Source organism: Oryctolagus cuniculus, chromosome 2, assembly GCF_051225735.1.
Source record: "Oryctolagus cuniculus isolate XC-2025 breed Fujian yellow rabbit chromosome 2, ASM5122573v1, whole genome shotgun sequence".
NCBI classification, from domain to species: Eukaryota; Metazoa; Chordata; class Mammalia; order Lagomorpha; family Leporidae; genus Oryctolagus; species Oryctolagus cuniculus.
In genome coordinates, this window is record NC_142868.1 from 146,255,841 (window position 1) to 146,275,370 (window position 19,530).

The 19,530-nt window shown below is 46.5% G+C and overlaps 2 long non-coding RNA genes across 3 annotated transcripts in view; both read left to right on the plus strand.

The window, feature by feature from the left end:
• Positions 1-19,530, plus strand: part of LOC138848611 (uncharacterized) — a 154,135-nt gene that overhangs the window by 71,391 nt on the left and 63,214 nt on the right. The gene's annotated exons all lie outside the window — the stretch shown is intronic.
• LOC138848612 (uncharacterized) lies at positions 17,945-19,278 on the plus strand. 2 transcript variants are annotated; one of them, XR_011386627.2, is made up of 2 exons: positions 17,945-18,116; positions 18,952-19,278. It is a non-coding gene; the product is annotated as an uncharacterized LOC138848612 (long non-coding RNA). The 2 variants fall into 2 exon arrangements; XR_011386626.2 differs by having other exon boundaries at positions 17,981-18,116; positions 18,857-19,278.

Sequence of the window (19,530 nt, forward strand, 5' to 3'; positions counted from 1 at the left end):
AGCAAAAACTCAGTTTCTTGGTTGCAGTAGCCGCAGTTCGTGCTTGTGGGCTCAGCTGGTCAGTGGCACTGTCATGGACAGCACAGGGAGAACATTCCACCGGCACGGAAAGCACTCAGACTACACCTTCCTGACAGTCCCAGCCTTTGGTGACGATGGAAGCTTCATGCACTCCACACTTGGCTCTGCAGTTTGTGGAAGTGAGTTGTGTATGCAACAGAGGTCCCCCAGCTTCCAGGAGGCCTTTCCGTGCCTCTCCTTTGACTCCAGACTAAGATTTCTGCAGGTCGATCCCCCGCGTTGCTGCTCCACTGAACGGTAAAGAGTATGGGCTCTGGATTCACAGGGGTCCCAGTGGTGGTGGGGGGTGGTTGTTTTTCAGTTTAAAAAATATTTATTTTTATTTGGAAGGCAGAGCAACAGAGAGAGGGGGGTATCTTCCATCCATTGGCCACTTCCCAAATGTTCACAACAGCAATGGCTGGGCTGAAGCCAGGAGCCCCAGATTCCATCTGGATCTCCCAGGTGGGTGACAGTGACCCAAGGACTCAAGCCCTCATCTTCTGCCTCCCAGGGTGTGCATGAGCAGGGAGCTGGGTCAGGAGCTATGGAGGGACTCAGTCCCAGGCACTGCAATGTGGACTGCAGGCATCCCAAGTGGTGGCTTAACCTGTGTACCACAACTCCTGCCCCAGGAACCCTAGCTTTAATCTAAGCTGCTCACTCACCTGTTATCTGACTTCTAACAGGTTAACTACCTTCTCTGAGCATTAGTGTTCTTGTTGAGAAATTGACATTAAACCGTAAAGATTGTTGTGAGTAAATGATGTAATATGCGTAAAGCATTTAGCACAGGGGCCGGAGTTGTGGCATCTGTGAGGCTGGCATCCCATAGGAGCACCGGTTTGTGTTCCAGCTGCTCCACTTCTGATCCAGTTCCCTGCTAATGACCTGGAAAAGCAGTGAAAGATGATGGCCCAAGTGTTTGGGCTCCTGCGCCCACTTGGGAGACCTGGATGAAGCTCCTGGCTCTTGGCTTCAGTCTGGCCAGCCCTGGCCATTTTGGCTATTTGGGGAGTGAACCAGTGGATGGAAGATTCTCTCTCTCTCTCTCTCTCTCTCTCTCTCTGTAAGCCTGTCTTTCAAATAAATAAACAAATTTTAAAAATTAAGTAAAATGAAACATTTAGCATCATGCCTGCCACACAGAAAATGACACAGTAGTTAGTATTAAACATGCGAGTCTCCTCTGTGTGTGCTTTTCTGTGTGCTTCTACAGCATGTTCTCCTGCCAGCCATGCCTGCTTCTTCCTTGATGTTCAAGGGGGTGGCGAGGCCTGAGGCAGGGCCCATGTGGAGGAGTCAGTGGGGGTGGCGAGGCCCGAGGCAGGGCCCGCGTGCAGCCCTGCGGTTGGTTACCTCCCGCCACCTGCAGCTCTTGCTGCCTTGCTTTTTCTGTTCAGGTGCCTTTTGCTCTGGAACTCTGAGTCCCACGTGGCTCCCTCTGCCTTCTCTGACTTGGAACAAATGATTAACCACACAAAACAACCATCCACCCTCTTTCCAAGGACATCGGTGACCTCACAAAGCCACGGGCACTTTCCCCCCACTTCCCTGAGTGTGTGACCCACTGCCCTTCCTCCTGCTCCCTCTGACAGCCCGCGGACCGTCCCCGCTCCTGCTCTGTCAGAGGCCCATCTCCTCCTCACCACCACCCAGGCTGAGCCTTCTCCTAAGCACCACTCCCCCAACTCCTGGGCCCCAGCCTGTGCCCTACACTATGACTCCAAGCCTCCAGCTGTCACTTCAGCTCCAGGCCCAGTGCAAAGTCCCCAGCTGGCCTCTTCTCCTGTACAACCCAACTCTGAATTCAGCCTTGCTCCACCTCCCACCAACCCTCCAGTTCACCCTTGCTGCGAGTGTGGGAACACACGGTGACTGCAAGCCCCCTCCTGTGCAGCCACCTCATTTAACCTTCACAACACCTCTGTGGGAAGGAATTGCTGCAAAAACAAAATAAAGCCAGATTCAGAAGGGGGAGAAGCTCAAATCCAGGTCTGCAGGACAACCTCTCTTCATGTACGCAACAGACCTCCCCTGTCTGCCAGGTACTCCTGCCATCCACAGGTTTATAGTTTCTGGAGACAGACCCAGAAGGTCCAGATGAATACAGCAGCGTGCAAAGTGCTGTGCTGGGGTCAAGGGACCAGAAAAAGCTCCACGGAAGAGAACATCTATGCTGAATCAGAGAAGACTGGTAGGAATGACACGGGAGGAGAAGACAGGTGGGAAGGTGACCTCAGGCAGAGAATGGCCAGCAGCGAGTGCAAATGCCAGAGAGTAGCAGTGCCGGGGCCAGCCTGGAACCACAGTAGAAAGTGCCTGGCTTGAGAGTAAGCAGAGAGACAGACAGACAGCTGTCATCTGCTGGTTCACTCCCTAAATGCCCACAACAGCCAGGACTGGGCCAGGCCAAAGCTGGGGGCCAAGAACCCAACATGGGTGCCAGGGACCCAACTACCTGAGCCATCACCACTGCCTTCCTGGACCTGCATTGGCAGGAAGCTGGAGTCAGGAGCTACAGCTGGGCACTGAACCCAGGCACTGCAGTGATGGCTTTACCAGGAGGGCACACACCCACTGTCATGATTTCTGACTGGGATGACAAGACTTGGAGCTGATCTTGCTCCTCCTCACCTTGCCCACTCAAGTCTGCCTTCACTGACGCCAGGGTAATCTGCTTATGGCCAATCTCTCATCATCTTGCTGCCTTGCTCACACTCTGGAGTCTGGCTTTCAAGGCCTCCACAGTGTGGTCCCAGCCCAGCGTGGGAAGAGGAGGGTGGAGACAGGGGCAGTGGAGTGTGCACTCTGGCTACAGGTGTAGGTCCCCAGGCTCATCCATTCAGTGAGAGCATCAGGCCCTTTCCAGAGAGCTTAGAGGCTGCTCGGTGCCCACTGCGAAGTCAGATAACCACAGGTCAGCTCTGGCTCAGAAGTTTTCTTTTTCTGAGGAACTCCAGGAAGTGGACATACTTAAAAGCTCACGTCCCTAGCCAGGAGAAAAGGTGTGTGCCATGTCTGAAAAGGCTTCCTCTCTACCCATGATTAGATGGAGTCAGTAGCTGGACAGCTTAGCTGGCAGCTGCTTCCCCTCCTTCTCTGATCTGAGTCATGGATATGCCTGGCTTACGCACTAAATGCCAGAGCATGTGAGGTATGTACCTCTGTGTCACAGAAGCTCTGACACCGAGCAAAATTATTTTTAGAGGTGACCTTCTAGGCTCCACGGAAAATTAAACAGACAGATGCACATGATTTCCTCGGAGGGACTCGCAGTAAACAAGTCGGCACACACGCCCTGGCTATTGTCCTGCGTCAGGTGAAAAGCTTTGTGGAAAGCCCAGCCAGGATGAAGAGGGCTAACGGGGAAGTTCACAGTGTTCAGCTACTCAGAGAACTGCCGGGGGATGACAGCCATTCCCAGTTCGTAGAAAATGCATTGTTTTAAATGAAATTCTGCGGAGCCAGCGCTGTGGCCCTGGCCTGAAGCGCCGGCATCCCGAAGAAAAAAATAAATAAATGAAGTTCTGATATTTCCGCATAAAAAATTTGTTAAAACCTTTTTTAATGTCTACCTTTGTGAATTCTTTTACCTACATTGTTTTGCTTCTGTAATAATGCATTTATTTTTAAGTGAATATTATTTAAAAAACAGCAATCCCCATAATCTAGTCCTTTATTAATCATTACTTGTGTGTATGCCTTTGGATATTGCATTCATATACTTATGTCACTACATCAATAAAAGGAAAACATACTGCCTTTAACTTTCTTTTGTCATTTAGCATTATATATGCTGCGTCTTTTCAGGTCGGTTTATGTTGGTGTTTCTCATTCTATGCGCAGGCATTTAGGTCACGTCCAGGGACCAGCTATTACACATAGCGCAGAAATGAGCGACTTCGAACAGATGTCTGGGCACTTGCACAAAAGTTGCTGTTGGATGGCTACTGGGAAGAATTTCTAGGTCAAAACATTTACATATTTGGACAGTATTAGTTTAGTTATTGCCAAATTGCTCTTTTCTTGTCTCCTGAAACATATAAAAATTAATTTCTTATGAAGGCTTAGCATTACTGGTTGTTCATTGACTGCTGGTTACATAAATGTTAGTCATTGTCCTGGCTGCGAAGAAGTGATGCCTCTGACACTGTCCTGCCTGCATCACTCTTTTTTTTTTTTTTTTAAGATTTATTTTATTTATTTGAAAGACAGAGTTACAGAGAGAGGTAGAGACACAGAGAGAGGTCCTCCATCCACTGGTTCACTCCCCAGATGGCCGCAATGGCCGGAGCTGCGCCAATTGGAAGCCAGGAACCAGGAGCTTCTTCCAGGTCTCCTATGTGGGTGCAGGGGCCCAAGGACCCAGGCCATCGTCTACTGCTTTCCCAGGCCACAGCAGAGAGCTGGATTGGAAGAGGAGCAGCCAGGACTAGAGCCGGCACCCATATGGGATGCCAGTGCACCAGGCCAGGGTGTTAACCCGCTGCGCCACAGCGCCGGCCCCATGCATCATTCTTAATAGTCCCAGATGCCTTGGGTTTTTAGATGCTAGTACACTGTTAGTTCATGGTTGTAGCTGTAGGAGTAGCAAACGTAATTAAAAAGGAGTAATAGTACATAACACTTTTGCTTGTCTCTGCTGGCAAGCAATTTGTTGTCGTCTGAAATCATAGACTTCTAGAGAAGACAGGAGCCTAGACAGCAAATAATCAGTATCTCATATTTTGAATATGAAATGAAAGCCCAGAGCAGCAGTGATTGGCCAAAGGTTTGAGAATTATAGACTCTGCTTAAAACACTTCTTCTTCCCCACCTTCCTTCCTTGACCTGAGTGCATAGACTTAGGATAATGCTGTTTCATTTGACTACAGCGTGTAAGTGAGGGCTGTTAGATTTCTTAAAGTCTTTTTGTTCTGTCAGTTTGCTTGCCTAGAGTTTTTCTTCTTGCTCTTTCTAATTCTCTACTTCAAATCAGTCAAGGATCAGAAATAAAATACCCAAGCTTATTAGAATTTATGTCAAGTGGTAAGATCTGAGTCTAAGGTTTTCCTATGAGTAAAACACAAGAATTTTGAAATGTGTTTTGGCTGTTCAGTACAGCTTGCTTGTGTGTACACACTTAACTTCCTAAGCTTTAGTATGTTGTTGTGTTCTGGAGAGATGAGATATATACACACATGATATTGACCTCATGTCTATCTATGTATAAATCCTGGAAGGTATTCAGAATCCTTTAAATTAAAAACTTTCTAAGTTCTTAGGAAATAAATTGTCAAAGTGTTTTTATTCAAATACTATTAGCATTTGACCAAACAGTATTGAAAGAACAGTGAAATAAGAATCCTTTCTCCATCCCTTTGATAAGGTATTATGTCAATTTTTGTTTTTGCATCAGAAAGTTCAGGAATAATACCTGTGCCAGACAAAATAATGGCTGCCCAAAGATGTCCTCACGTGCAAACATTGCCTTACATGGCAAAAGGCACATTCCAAGTGTGACCATGTGAAGGCTCTTGTGATGTGAGAGTATCCCAGGTCATACAGGTGTGCCCAATGTTTTGTTTTTGTATTTTAAGATTTATTTATTTGGGCCGGCACACGGCTCACTAGGCTAATCCTCCGCCTTGTGGCGCCGGCACACTGGGTTCTAGTCCCGGTCGGGGCGCCGGATTCTGTCCCGGTTGCCCCTCTTCCAGGCCAGCTCTCTGCTGTGGCCAGGGAGTGCAGTGGAGGATGGCCCAAGTGCTTGGGCCCTGCACCCCACGGGAGACCAGGAGAAGCACCTGGCTCCTGCCATCGGATCAGCGCGGTGCGCCGGCCGCAGCATGCCGGCCGTGGCGGCCATTGGAGGGTGAACCAACAGCAAAAGGGAAGACCTTTCTCTCTGTCTCTCTCTCACTGTCCACTCTGCCTGTCAAAAAAAAAAAAAAAAAAAGATTTATTTATTTGTTTATTTGAAAGGCAGAGTTAGAGAGAGAGAGAGGCAGAGAGACAGATTTTCCATCCACTGCTTTACTCCCTAGATGACTGCAGCAGCCAGGACTGGGCCAGGCAGAAGCCAGAAGCCTGGGACTCCATCAAGGTCTCCCACGTGGGTGGCAGGGGCCTAGGCACTTGGATCATCTTCCACTGCTTTTCCCAGGCACATTTAGCAGGGAGCTGGACTGAAAGTGGAGCAGCAGGGAACCAGTGCTCTTATGGGAGGCCAGTGTCTCAGCTTAACCAGCTGTGCCCGAACACCGGCCCCAGGTATGCCTAATGTAATCACAATTCCTTATAAGAGAGAGAGGGAGTCAGGTGAGCCAGGGTCATGGCAGCTGAGATCAGAGTGAGAGAGGCGGGGCTGGGGGCGGGGTCCAGGGGTCCAGGGGCCCAGGAGCCCAGGAGCCCAGGAGCCCAGGAGCCCAGGAACATGGGGCAGCCTCTGAAAGCAGGAAAGGCACAGAAGCCTCCAGAAGAAGGCAGAGCAGAGCTGGTGCCCTGAGGGGGACTCCAGGAGACCATCTTGGATTTCTGACCTCCAAAACTGTAAGTAAATTTGTGTTATTTTAAGTCACTAAGTTTATGGTAATTTGTTACAGCAGTAATAGAAAAATAACACCATTTTTAAAAAGATTTGTTTATTTATTTATTTGAAAGTCAGAATTACAGAGAGGGAGAAACACAGAGAGAGAGGTCTTCCATCCGCTAGTTCACTCCCCAGATGACTGCAACAGCCATGGCTGGGCCAGGCCGAAGCCAGGAGCCAGGAGCTTCATCTGGGTCTCCCACATAGGCACAGGGTCCCAGGCACTTGGGCCATCTTCCACTGCTTTCCCAGGCATATTTGCAGGGAGTTGGATTGGAAATGGAGCAGCCAGGACTCAAACCAGTGCCTATATGGGTTGCCAGCACTGCAGACAACAGCTTAAACAACTAGGACAGAGCACCAGCCCCTAATACAATGTTTCACCATAAGCCAGTGCCAGTCTAAATTTTGATTGAATGACAACAGCTCTTTTGCATTTCAATCAGGACAAACATCTTTTGAGTATGTGGTAACTTAACCCAGGATATTTACATAATATTCCATGAGAATTTACTGGTGTGCCCTAGTTTTATTCCCTCCCAAAGAGTTAACTGCTGTCTTCCTGGCAAGTACAAACTATTTGTAGAAGTACAAGGCAGTGCTTATCATTGAAGTTTATGATCATGATTATTACCAATATTTGTTCCCTAAAAGTGATAATAATGAATAACAATTATAATTATGACTGATTTTTATCATATAATGCTTCATATTTTAGTATACATATAGTATGCCCAAAATACTATAAAATATATTTTTTAAAGATTTATATATTTTACTTGAAAGAGTTACACAAGAGAGAAGGAGAGGCAGAGAGAGGTCTTTCATCTGCTGGTTCACTCCCCAGTTGACCACAATAGCTGGGGCTGGGCTGATCTGAAGCCAGGAGCCAGGAGCTTCTTCCAGGTCTCCCACGCAGGTGCAGAGGCCTAAGGGCTTGGCCATCTTCTACTGATTTCCCAGGTGCATTAGCAGGGAGTTGGATCAGAAATGGAGCAGCCAGACTCATACTGGCACCCATATGAGATACTGGTGCTGCAGGCCAAGACTTTAGCTGTGCCACAGCACTGGCCCCAACACAATATTTAAAAATTTGAGTCAATGATGGTCACTTGGCATAGTGGTTAAGATGCCACTTGAAATGCCTATATCCCTTTATTTGAGTTTCCGGTTTGAGTCCTAACTTCTCCAGTTCTAGTCCAACTTCCTGCCAACGCACACACTGGGAAGCAAGGTAATGGTGCAAGTGTCCTGGTCCCTGCCACTCATTTGGGAGATCCAAATGAAGTTCCTGGATCCTGGCTTTGGCCTATCCTAGCCCTGGTTATTGTAGGCATTTGAGGAGTAAAGCAGCAGATGGAAAATTGATCTGTGTGTGTGTCTCAAATAAAAAAAAATTTTTAAGAGAACATAAAAGTTTAATTCAGAATAAAGGAAAAACAAATTGGTGATAAATGCATTAAAAATGTTCAACCTACAAGTCATACTTCTAACAAAATAGAGGTGACATTTCTAACTATCAAATTAACTTGCTTTGAAAAGATAGTACAAAGAGACAAATAATCTCGAGGAAAGTATAAATTGGTATAAAATTTCTGGAAGGCATTTTGGCAGTATGTATCAAGAGCCTGAAATGTTTTATACAGCGGTCTCGCCTCCAGGAACCTATTCTAAGAATATCTTGCACGGTATTTTCCATACAAAGTTGTTTTCCAGTCACTGAGCTTCATTTGTTCATTCAACAAACGTTATTGATGGCTTATTGGCCAAAAATAAGACCTGTTTACATTGATCAAATACCAAAATGGACCAGCTATGAAAACATAACACCAGTTATGGAAACATCTGACTTGGACAAGACACAGTTTCCCCTAGGGCTGCATGGTCATACTGGCTTGCTCTTAACAATCATAATGATTAGCTTTAAATATGTGATTGAAAGATAATAAGATTATTATTTCATTTATTGAAAGTCCTATTACTGAAAGATAAGGAGTTTGGCACGTGTTTCTAATTCCATTTAATTTTCAAACCCATACTGAGGGGAAATTTATATTCTTGTACACTATTGACAGAAATGTACACTGGTGAAAACTTATTAGAGGGCTTTTTAATACCATCTAACTACATCTTAAGTATTCCTTCCCTTTGTTCCAACTACTCTAATTCCAGTATTCATTCTATAAAACACACACATATATGGAAAAAATATATGCCTGAAGACATTCATTACAATGCTACCTGTAATAATAGAAAAATCAGAGACAACTTGATTTTCCAACATAGGGGATTGGATAAAGAAATTATAGTACTTCCACTTAATAGAGTAGTTTTTAGCCAGTGGAATGGAATAATATTCAGCTAGTAAACTGATTTCCAAAACAAGCAAACACATAAACAAAAACTTTGATCTGTAGTGTTTATTAATTTTAATGGTGTAAATTTACCCACTGTAGCCTGTTTTGAGCTACCAAGATGATGTTACTGAACTTTAACTTGGAAAAAGAGATGCCTATGTGGAGTCTTCAAAATATTCATGGAAAATACATATTTTGAGAAGACTATGGATGAATTTCAAAATTTTTGCACTGAAATAAATTTAGTTTTTAATTCCATTTTCCCACAAACATTTGAAGTTTTTGGTTCTCTCAAGCCACAGGTTCTAGCATACCACTGATTCAGAAAGTAGGGGGAGGGAGAGCAAGAAAAACATGGGATAGATCTAGTTATATTATCCTAGAAAGATGTCCAAAATTAGAAAAAGCACGTCATTAAGTATTTTTTTAAAGATTTATTTTATTTATTTGAAAGACAGAGTTACAGAGAGAGGTAGAAACAGAGAGAGGTCTTCCATCCGCTGGTTCACTCCCCAGATGACCGCAACAGCCGGAGCTGTGCCGATAAAAAGCCGGGAGCCAGGTGCTTCTTCTGGGTCTCCCATGTGGGTGCAGGGGCCCAAGGACTTGGGCCATCTTCCACTGCTTTCCCAGGCCATAGCAGAGAGCTGGATCGGAAAAGGAGCAGCCGGGACTAGAACCGGTGCCCATAAGAGATGTTGGCGCTTCATCCAGGGCTTTAACCTGCTATGCCACAGCTCTGGCCCCCATCACTAAGTATTAATGCATAATTTTGTAAAATCATATGCTTAGAGTACATGTTAGCATATTTATAGAAAAACTGAGATCCAAAACACCTGATAAATCAACATTGACAGATAAATGGCTATCTTGGGATGATGAGGAGTATTTCCCTTTCTACATGTTTCTTAACACTTGAATTTTTGTAATTAATATACATTATTTTTGTAATTAGAAAAAAAATATGGAATTTAAAAATAAAACCTACAATTGAAGGCCTTAAACGGTGTCACCAGAGATTTTTTTAAAGTCATAGCACACCAGGTTTTCAAAGGGCTCTCATGCTTGGATTCTGGGAGTATAAACTGGATCAACCTTCCCAGAGGGCAACTTGGGATACAGACCAAAGCTCTAAATGTGGTGTATCTGTTCAGCCAGGATTCCACTTCAGGGAAGTGGAAATCCTAGGAAAATGATTTAAGGGAATAAACTAAAATTTAGCTACAAGGATAGTCTTGCTGTTGTTGTTTCTTTTTAAAATTTTTAAGATTTATTTGAAAGAAACAGACGGCTTCCATTTGGAGAGCTTGTTCACTCCCCCAAATGCCTTAATACCAGGGCTGGGTCAGGCTGAAGCCAGGAGCCCAAAATTCAATCTGGTCTCCCCCATGGGTGGCAGGGAGGACTTGAACCATTATCTGCTGCTTCCTAGGGTGTGCACAGCAGGAAACTGGAATAGAAAGTGAGGCCAGGACTGCAGCCCACTCTGCTTACATGAGTCATGGGCATCCGGAATGGTGTCTTAACCACTGAGCAAGGTGCCTGCCCTTTGTACCGCTGTTTCTGTCAAATACTCTAAATGTTTACTGTCAAGGAGCAGGTTACATAGGTCACTGTAGATTAATACACTATTTATTCTGTGTTCCTTAACAATTACATGGAAGTCTATTGATGTAAACAGATGCTTACCCTTTCTTGGAAAGTGTAAAAAAAAAAAAATCAAAATAGATCACACAGCCATAATCCAGTGCGATCCCCACTTTCATGAATCTAAGGCTGCGGATCCTGTGATTTCTGTAAGTCCCTGGCCCAGGTCTGGTTCAACTCTACCTGCTCTGTAGAGAGGAATGGAGCTGGATGAGAGCTGGGATTTTCCCAAAGCAGTGGAGTAACATGGGTGGTACGACTCCTTCCTAGAACGGCCCTAGCCCTCTGTGAGGAAATCCACTGCCTCTCGAGTGTGCTGTAACTGAGGTATAAATTGGAGGGCGGTCTGGCAATATTTATTACTTTTATTTTATTTATTTATTCATTTACTCATTCATTTATTTGAAAGTCAGAGCAACAGAAAGAGAGAGGAAGACAGGTCTTCCATCTGCTGATTTACTCTTCAAATGGCTGAGATGTCAGGGACTGGGCCAGGCCAAAGCCAAGAGCCCAGACCTCCATCTGGTCTCCCACATGGTGGCAGGGGCCCAAGTACTTGAGCCATCACCTGCTACTTTCCCTTGTGTGTGAGCAGGGAGCTGGATCCGACGCAGAGCAGCTGGGACTCAAACTGGCACTCCAAAATGGGATGTCAGAGTCACAAGTGGAGGCTTAACCTGCTGCACCACAACGCCAGCCCCTGAGTCCACTGTTTGTTTCTTTGTCTTTTAAGATTTTATTTATTATGGCCGGTGCCGCGGCTCACTTGGCTAATCCTCTGCCTGCAGAGCTGGCACCCCGGGTTCTAGTCCCAGTTGGGGTGCTGGGTACTAGTCCCAGTTGCCCCTCTTCCAATCCAGCTCTCTGCTGTGGCCCGGGAGTGCAGTGGAGGATGGCCCAAGTGCTTGGGCCCTGCACCAACATGGGAGACCAGGAGAAGGCACCTGGCTGCTGGCTTCGGATTGGCACAGTGTGCCGGCCGTAGCAGCTATTTGGGGGGTGAACAAAAGGAAAGACCTTTCTCTCTGTCTCTCTCTCTCTCACTGTCTAACTCTGCCTGTCAAAAAAAAAAAAAAAAGATTTTATTTATTCGAGAGGTAGAGTTACAGAGAGAGGAGAGACAGAGAGAAAAGTCTTGCATCTACTGGTTCACTCCCCAGATGACTACAACAGCTGGAGCTGGGCAGATCCAAAGCCAAGAGCCAAGAGCCAAGAGCTGCTTCTGGGTCTCCCACACAAGTGCAGGGGCCCAAGCACTTGGGCCATCTTCCACTGCAGGCAGAGGTTTAGCCTACTATGCCACATCGACGGCTCCCTGAGTCCACTTTTAAGAATATAACCTGGGGCTGACGCCATGGCTCACGAGGTTAATCCTCCGCCTGCAGTGCCGGCATCCCATATGGGCGCAGGGTTCTAGTCCCGGTTGCTCCTCTTCCAGTCCAGCTCTCTGCTGTGGCCCAGGAAGGCAGTGGAGGATGGCCCAAGTGCTTGGGTCCCTGCACCCGCATGGGAGACCAGGAGGAAGCACCTGGCTCCTGGCTTCGGATCGGCGTAGCTCTGGCCATAGTGGCCATTTGGGGGGTGAACCAACGGAAGGAAGACCTTTCTCTCTGTCTCGCTCTCTCACTGTCAAACTCTATCTGTAAAAAAAAAAAAAAAAAAAACCATCCTGGGCGGGGTGGGGGGGCGACGGCGCTGTGGCACAGTGGGTTAATCCTCCGCCTCAGCACCGGCATCTCATATAGGCACTGGTTCTAGTCCCAGCTGCCCCTCTTCCAATCCCACTCTCTGCTATGGCCTGAGAAAGCAGTGAAGGACAGCCCAAGTCGTTGGGCCCCTGCACCCATGTGGGGGACTGGGAAGAAGCTCCTGGCTCCTGGCTTTGGATTGGCGTAGCTCCAGCTGTAGCAGCCATCTGGGGAGTGAACCAATGGTGGAAGACCTCTCTCTGTCTCTTTCTCTGTCTGTAACTGTAGCTCTCAAAAAATAAATAAAATCTTTGAAAAAATATATATATCCTGGGGCAGGTAAAGCTGCTGACTGCAGTGCTGGCATCCCATATGACCACTGGTTCGAGTGCTTGCTGCTCTATTCCAATCCAGCTCTCTGCTATGGCCTGGGAAAGCAGTGGAAGATGGCCCAAGTCCTTGGGCCCCTGCACCCACATGGGAGACCTGGAAGAAGCTGCTGGCTTCAGATCGGTGTAGCTCCGGCTATTGTGGTCAATTGGAGAGTGAACCAGCAGATGGAAGACCTTATTCTCCCTCCGCCTCCCCCTCCCCCTCTCCCTCCACCTCCCCTCTCTGTGTAACTCTTTCAAATAAATAAATAAATCTTTAAAAATATATGTATATATATCCGTGGTGCCAGTGTTGTGGCATAGCAGGTAAAGTTGCCACCTGTGATGCTAGCAACCCTCATGGGCACTGGTTCAAGTCCTGGCTGCTCCACTTCCAATCCGGCGCCCTGCTAATGTCTACAAAAAGCAGCAAAAGATGGCCCAAGTCCTTGGGCCCCTGCACCCAGGTCGGAGACCCAGATGGAGCTTCAGGCTCCTGGTTTCAACCTGGCCCAACCCTGGCTATTGCAGCCTTTTGCAGAGTGAATCAGCAGATCAAAGAATCTCACTCTATCCCTCTCTTGGTAACTCTCTTTGAAATAAATAAAATAAATATTTTTAAATGAGCAAAAAAATTAGAAACTACATACCAATAAAGAGGATTTAGATTAAGTAAATGATGGTACAGCCAATGAAATGCTAAGTGGACAAAATAAGAAATCTCTCTATGGGGGCACCTCAGAAAGTTTAAGAAAAAGTTGGGGGCTGGCACCATGGCTTACTTGGTTAATCTTCCGCCTGTGGCACCAGTATCCCATATAGGCGCCGGGTTCTAGTCCCAGCTGCTCCTCTTCCAGTCCAGCTCTCTGCTGTGGCCCGGGAGGGCAGTGGAGGATGGCCCAAGTGCTTGGGCCCCTGAACCCACATGGGAGACCCAGAAGAAGCTCCTGGCTCCTGGCTTCAGATCGGCGCAGCACACCAGCCGTAGCGGCCATTTGTGGGGTGAACCAATGGAAAAAGACCTTTTTTTCTTTCTCTCTCTTACTAACTCTACCTGTCAAATAAATTTAAAAAAAAAATAAAAAAAGTTAAAAAAGAGGTTTATGTCTGTGCCAAAATTAAAGAAAAGAAAAAGAAATGCGTATATATTTTTAATACCAATTTTCCATGAACTGTCTAAAAATTGTTATTTAAAAGACACAGGAGAGAGAGAGAATTTCCTTCCACTGGTTCACTTCCCAAATGGCCGCAACAGCGAGTGCTGGGCCACGTCGAAGCCAGGAGCCAGGAACTCCATCAGGTTGGCCATCATCCACTGCCTTTCCAGGGTCATTAGCAGGAGCCGCATCAGAAGTGGTGCCTTATGGGATGCTGTTGTTACACATGTAGCTTAACCCACTGCTCCACAACACCGGCCCTTCAATGGACCTTTTGAAGTCCTTTCCTACATACTAACACAAAAAAAACAATCCAAAATGTTTAAAGGGAAAAAAAGCTGAAAAAAGTAACACCTGACAATAATAGTTAACTTTTTTTATATATTTATTTATTTATTTGAAAGGCAGAGTTACAGAGAGGCAGAGAGAGGGAGATCTTCCATGCACTGATTTATTTCCCAGCTAGTTCGATCCAAACCCAGGAGCCAGGATCTTCTTCCAGGTCTCCCACGTGGATGCAGGGGCACCAGGACTTGGACCATCTTCCACTGCTTTCCCAGGCCATAGCAGAGAGCTAGATCGGAAGTGGAGCAGCTGGGACTTGAACCAGTGCCCATATGGGATGTGGGTACTGCAGGCAGCTGCTTTACCCACTATGCCACAGCACCGACCCCATTTAAAAAAAAAAAAGATTGTATTTATTTATTTGATAGGTAGAGTTACAGACAGAAAGAGGCAGAGACAGAGAGAGAGGTTTTCCATCTGCTGGTTCTCTCCAAATGGCCACAGTAGCCGGAGCTGAGCTGATCCAAAGCCAGGAGCCTCTTCCAGGTTCCCCACGTGGGTGCAGGGGCCCAAGGACTTGGGCCATCTTCCACTGCTTTCCCAGGCCATAGCAGAGAGCTGGATCAGAAAAGGAGGCGCCGGGACTAGAATTGGTGCCCATATGGGATGCTGGTGCCACAGGCAGAGGCTTAGCTTACTACACCACAGCGCCGTCTCCAGTTAACCTTTCTCAAGCACTTAGAATATATCACGCATTATTATTTATAAAATTTCATTTAAGGCTTATCACAATCCTGTGTCATTAATCTCTTTATTAGAGAGATGAGAAAGTAAAATATAAAAGAGATTTATATTAAAGAATTTAATTAACTTTAATAAGAATTAAAGAATTTAATTAAGTTTAATAAGCAAGGAGATTAGCTGAACTCTCCAGTGGAAAGGTGCAGAATTCCAGCCTCTCAAATCAAATAGGAAAAAATTGAAAGCACTTACTGTAAGAATTAGGAAAAGGTGACACTTGTAGGATTCCTAAGGCTAGGCAATGCCTTAGGTTGTGAAAATAAATCCCAGTGGAAATGCCTGGGCTTTGAGCTGCCACTAAATGGTGGACAGATCCCAATGATTACTTGCATCCCAGGTGAAATCCCCAGGAGTGAGCCCCTTCTTCCCCCTCCCCACCGCTACCTGGAATCATTGATCAACAACTCTACATCCATAACCCCAGTCTCAAATCTGTGACCAACAAGCTTGAACATACAACAGCAGATTGACAGTCCCAAAAGAAATCTGTTCTCTTCCATTAGAAAATCATTGCAACCCCTAATGACCACAAAGAAGAAACTCACGTAATTTTAATGATACCATTCACGAGTTATATTTACTCAGATGTAATGGCAAAGCTATAATCTCACTGTGCTGCCTGTGTTTGCATTCTCTGTGTTGAAGATATTTTAGATGTTTTAGAGAATTTCACAGATTGGAAAAATATCTGACAGACTTATTTTTAATTGAAATCTTGAGGATTTGATCAATTAGAGCTTTTCTGTAGGAGTCTTCCTGCTTCTGAGGTTCAGAAGTCCCTGGGTCGCAGTAACTCCGTGGGATGCTTACCGCTGCTGTCTGTCCCCTTTCCAGATGGTCAGACAGAGGCACAGAGACTCACTGACTTGCCCGAAGTCCCACAGCAATTAGTGGCAGGGCCAGAATCTAAAGCGCAGCAGTGAGGCTGGGAGCACAGGCTCTTGATCAATGCCCTCTTAGAGCTCAGAATGAGCCCCATAGGATACTCGAGTACTCAGGACCAGGCCACGGCAACGCACAGACCGCGAAGTCACCCTTGTTAGGGCCGTGAAGTACCGAGACAACCAATACAGCCATGTGGCTATTTGACATACTTAAGGGAATTTAAGAAATGAAATTCATAAACCGTGTTCAAGTATGTTAAGAGCAAATTTGATTTGTTAGATCTGTATGCTTTTGTGACTTTTAATATGCATAGCTTAAGAAGATGCTATTACTATTTAGTGCTTAAATGGGAAGTTTAATATCTCAATAAGCTCACTGAACATTAATCAGAGAACAAGTGAAGGTGATTTATTTTAACATGAAATTGATAGATTTAGAAATAAAATTGAGAAATGTGGTTAAATGCATAATAACAATTAGCCCTGAAACATACAGATATCAAAACACAAACAGCTTTATAAGTTCCTGCCCATGCACAACAAGCCCTCTCACATTTAAGGTCTCTACTTATAATTGGTACAGGTACAGCCCTGCCCCGCAGAGGAAGAAATGGGGGCAAAGGGACTCACTTCCCACAGTGATACAATTAGGAAGCAGGGGACCTGGCAGGCCAGCCCAGGCGACACCAAAGTGCCAACGCCAGCACACATGACCATTTTTCCATACCCCCCACCCTGCCATGAATGAAAATTCCATTTCTGTACATAACAGTGTTGGCTATAAGTACAGAACCTGAAGCAATATATACCAATACGACAACACTGGTCTTTTCCTGAGTAGGAATGATGGAGGGCTATTATTTTATTTCTATGTTTATGATTTGAGTGAAAGGATTCTCAACCTCTTCACCCCTTTCTTCCAATTAATTATTAACAATTTTAAGGAACTCTGCACCTCTACATTTCACTTTTTTGTCTGTGTTGTCAGTTAGCCTTCTGTAGTTATTTAGTATTATCTACCTCATGGCCTTTCTTTCCTTATGGTCCTGTTTGTGAGCATCAGTCCTAGATGGCTTCTCTACTTGGGCAACCACTTCCCAAATGCCGTAGAATCAGCCGCTCCTTCATCTGGTTTCCTTTGCATCTAGTATGAGGTTTTATTATAAAACTTGAAATACTGAGTGATGGTCATGTTCATATCTGTCTATCTTCCCCATTACTTTCTGGGTCATATTTGTTTTTCCAGAATCTAGCACACAAGGTGATTGGTTAAACCAAATATATTTTCAGTCATTGGAAGCTGAGCACACTCTGTATTGGCCATCACATGGATGTTTCATTCCTTGAAAGGCTGCTTCTCTCCAAGTCTTAACTCGGCTAGCAATGGGCTTGATGACACGATTAAGACATAGGTTGAACCAGAAGTGTGAAGAATTCAGTTAATAGTTGTCACAGAACTTTCATTCTGAAAGCACAGCTCGTTTGCATGGAGAAGTTCTGAGTGGAGCCCTGCCGCATGTAACCACCAGCAGAGAAAGAATTCTGTCTGCTCCCCAAATTGTTCCACGGCCTGTTGGCCACCACAGCTGCTAGCTATTTCCCAAGCAGGGGCTTTCTACGTGAAAGAAAAAAACAAATATAATAGCCCCAATTTGGCAGTTAACCACTTATCCAGAAAGGCAGTCGGAGCCTGGCAACACTTCATTCAGTTACTTATCATCACCCCAGCGTATCTGTATTTGCTACCGGAACGCTGCCTGGTGGAAATTTCGGGGTCTGGTGGCATGGTGAAGGTGCAGCTATGGACCACCTGCCCGCACACCACCACCGCCGCGCCAAGTCGCCGGCCAGGACCGGACCCTGAGAATGACAGAAGAAACCACCCCTCAGGTTGGCGACCCACACGGGTCCCTTCAGTCCCTTAAGGCAGATGAGAGAACAGAAAACCAGGCGCTTCCGAGTTGGCAAGGGGCCCGGGCTTTGTCTCCGCCTTCCGTTTGGGAGTTCCTTTCCCCTGAGGCCCCGCCCCGGCTCTCGTCTACTCCGCCCTCACGATGCTCCTCCCCCACGAGGCTCCGCCCAGCGGCCGCGCCGCTGCCTTGCCCTTTGCTTCCGCCCCTGAGGCCACGCCCCCTGGACCCAGCCCAGCCCAGCCCAGCCTCACTCAATACTTCCACCGGCTCCCAGCTACGCGGGCGGGGCCTCGCGAGCGCGCTTCCTTTTCCTCCTACTCTTCATCCTCCTCCTCCTCTCCTTCCGCTCTGTCCTTGGAGTTATCGGGCTGTTCCGCAGGTACCCGGATCAAGAGGGCGCGGCAGATTGAACCCAGAGTCTCCTCCAGGCCTGCGGGTCCGGTGGCGGCTGGTGGCCTGGGGCTTGAGTCGCCTTCTCCTCCGTGAGATGCATTCGCTTGTTTTATGTTGGCTTGCCTGACAGACCCAAGAGGAAGTGATGGGAAGGGGGTGGTCTTCGAATTACGTCGGAAGAAAATCTGGGAGCAAGGACATGAGAATACTAAAGCGAATTCATTGTCAGAAAATTCAGATGGCTGAAGCATCATCTAGGCGTCCCTGATTTCGCAGTGCCGTGAATTATGGCAGGGTGCTCTGGGGTGCCTGTGAGTCACAGCACCTAATACTTGTATTCCGAGTTCCGATGACAGTCTACACAGAAGTGCAGACTTGAGGCAGGAAAGTGGGGTATCGGTATTTCCAGTACCTTGAGATTCTGAGGGGAAATGCTCCAACCAATGTGTATCAGATATAATAAAAAAGACACGGACCCACCATCATCCGAGTTTCTTCGCATCGGAAGTGGTTGTATTTACAGCAAGTATTGATGGGTCAGGTCCCTGTGGTCAAAATGAAGTCAAGATTTAGCACACACAGCTGTTAGCCTGTTTCCTCCTAAGCTGAGTGTTGCCTTCCCGTTTTTCCTCGGGAGTTTAAAGAGGGGCGGGGGGAGTGATACTTGCCTGCTTCAAGTGCTTGGCATTGAGTTGGAATGATTACAGAAGCTTTTTTTTTTTTTAGATGCTGTGAATATTTGCCTAAGGAAATGTGTAGTTATGAGACTTATTTCATAACTAGCTATTCCTAGTCATTCTCTTCCTTCAAAAATAATTCAGGGGCTGGCGCTGTGGCGCAGCAGGTTAAAGCCCTGGCCTGAAGTGCCAGCCTGGATGCCGGTTTCAGTCCTGGCTGCTCCTCTTCCGATCCAGCTCTCTGCGATGGCCTGGGATAGCAGTAGAAGATGGCCCAAGTCCTTGGGCCCTTGCACCTTCGTGGGAGACCTGGAAGAAGCTCCTGGCTCCAGGCTTCAGATTGGCACAGCTCTGGCTGTTGCGGCCAACTGGGGAGTGAACCATCAGATGGAGGACCTCTCTCTGTGTCTCTACCTCTCTCTGTAACTCTGTCTTTCAAATAAATAAAAATAAATCTGTTTTAAAAATTCAGCAGTAGTTGGTTACAGGGGGTTTATACAGGTTTAACTGTGTGTACTTGTCACACTGTGAAGGATGCCGTGAAAATCCCTAGAGTTGCGGGCAAACAGGATACGGGAGCTTGCGCTTTGTCCAGTGTTCCTTCTGCCTCTGGTGTCAAGGAGAATGAAGATGCTGAACAACTGAAGAAGAAATGATGAGTAGAAGAAGGAGTCCATGGGTTTCTATTTGAGAAACCCCCAGAGGGAATTTGGAAATAGGAAG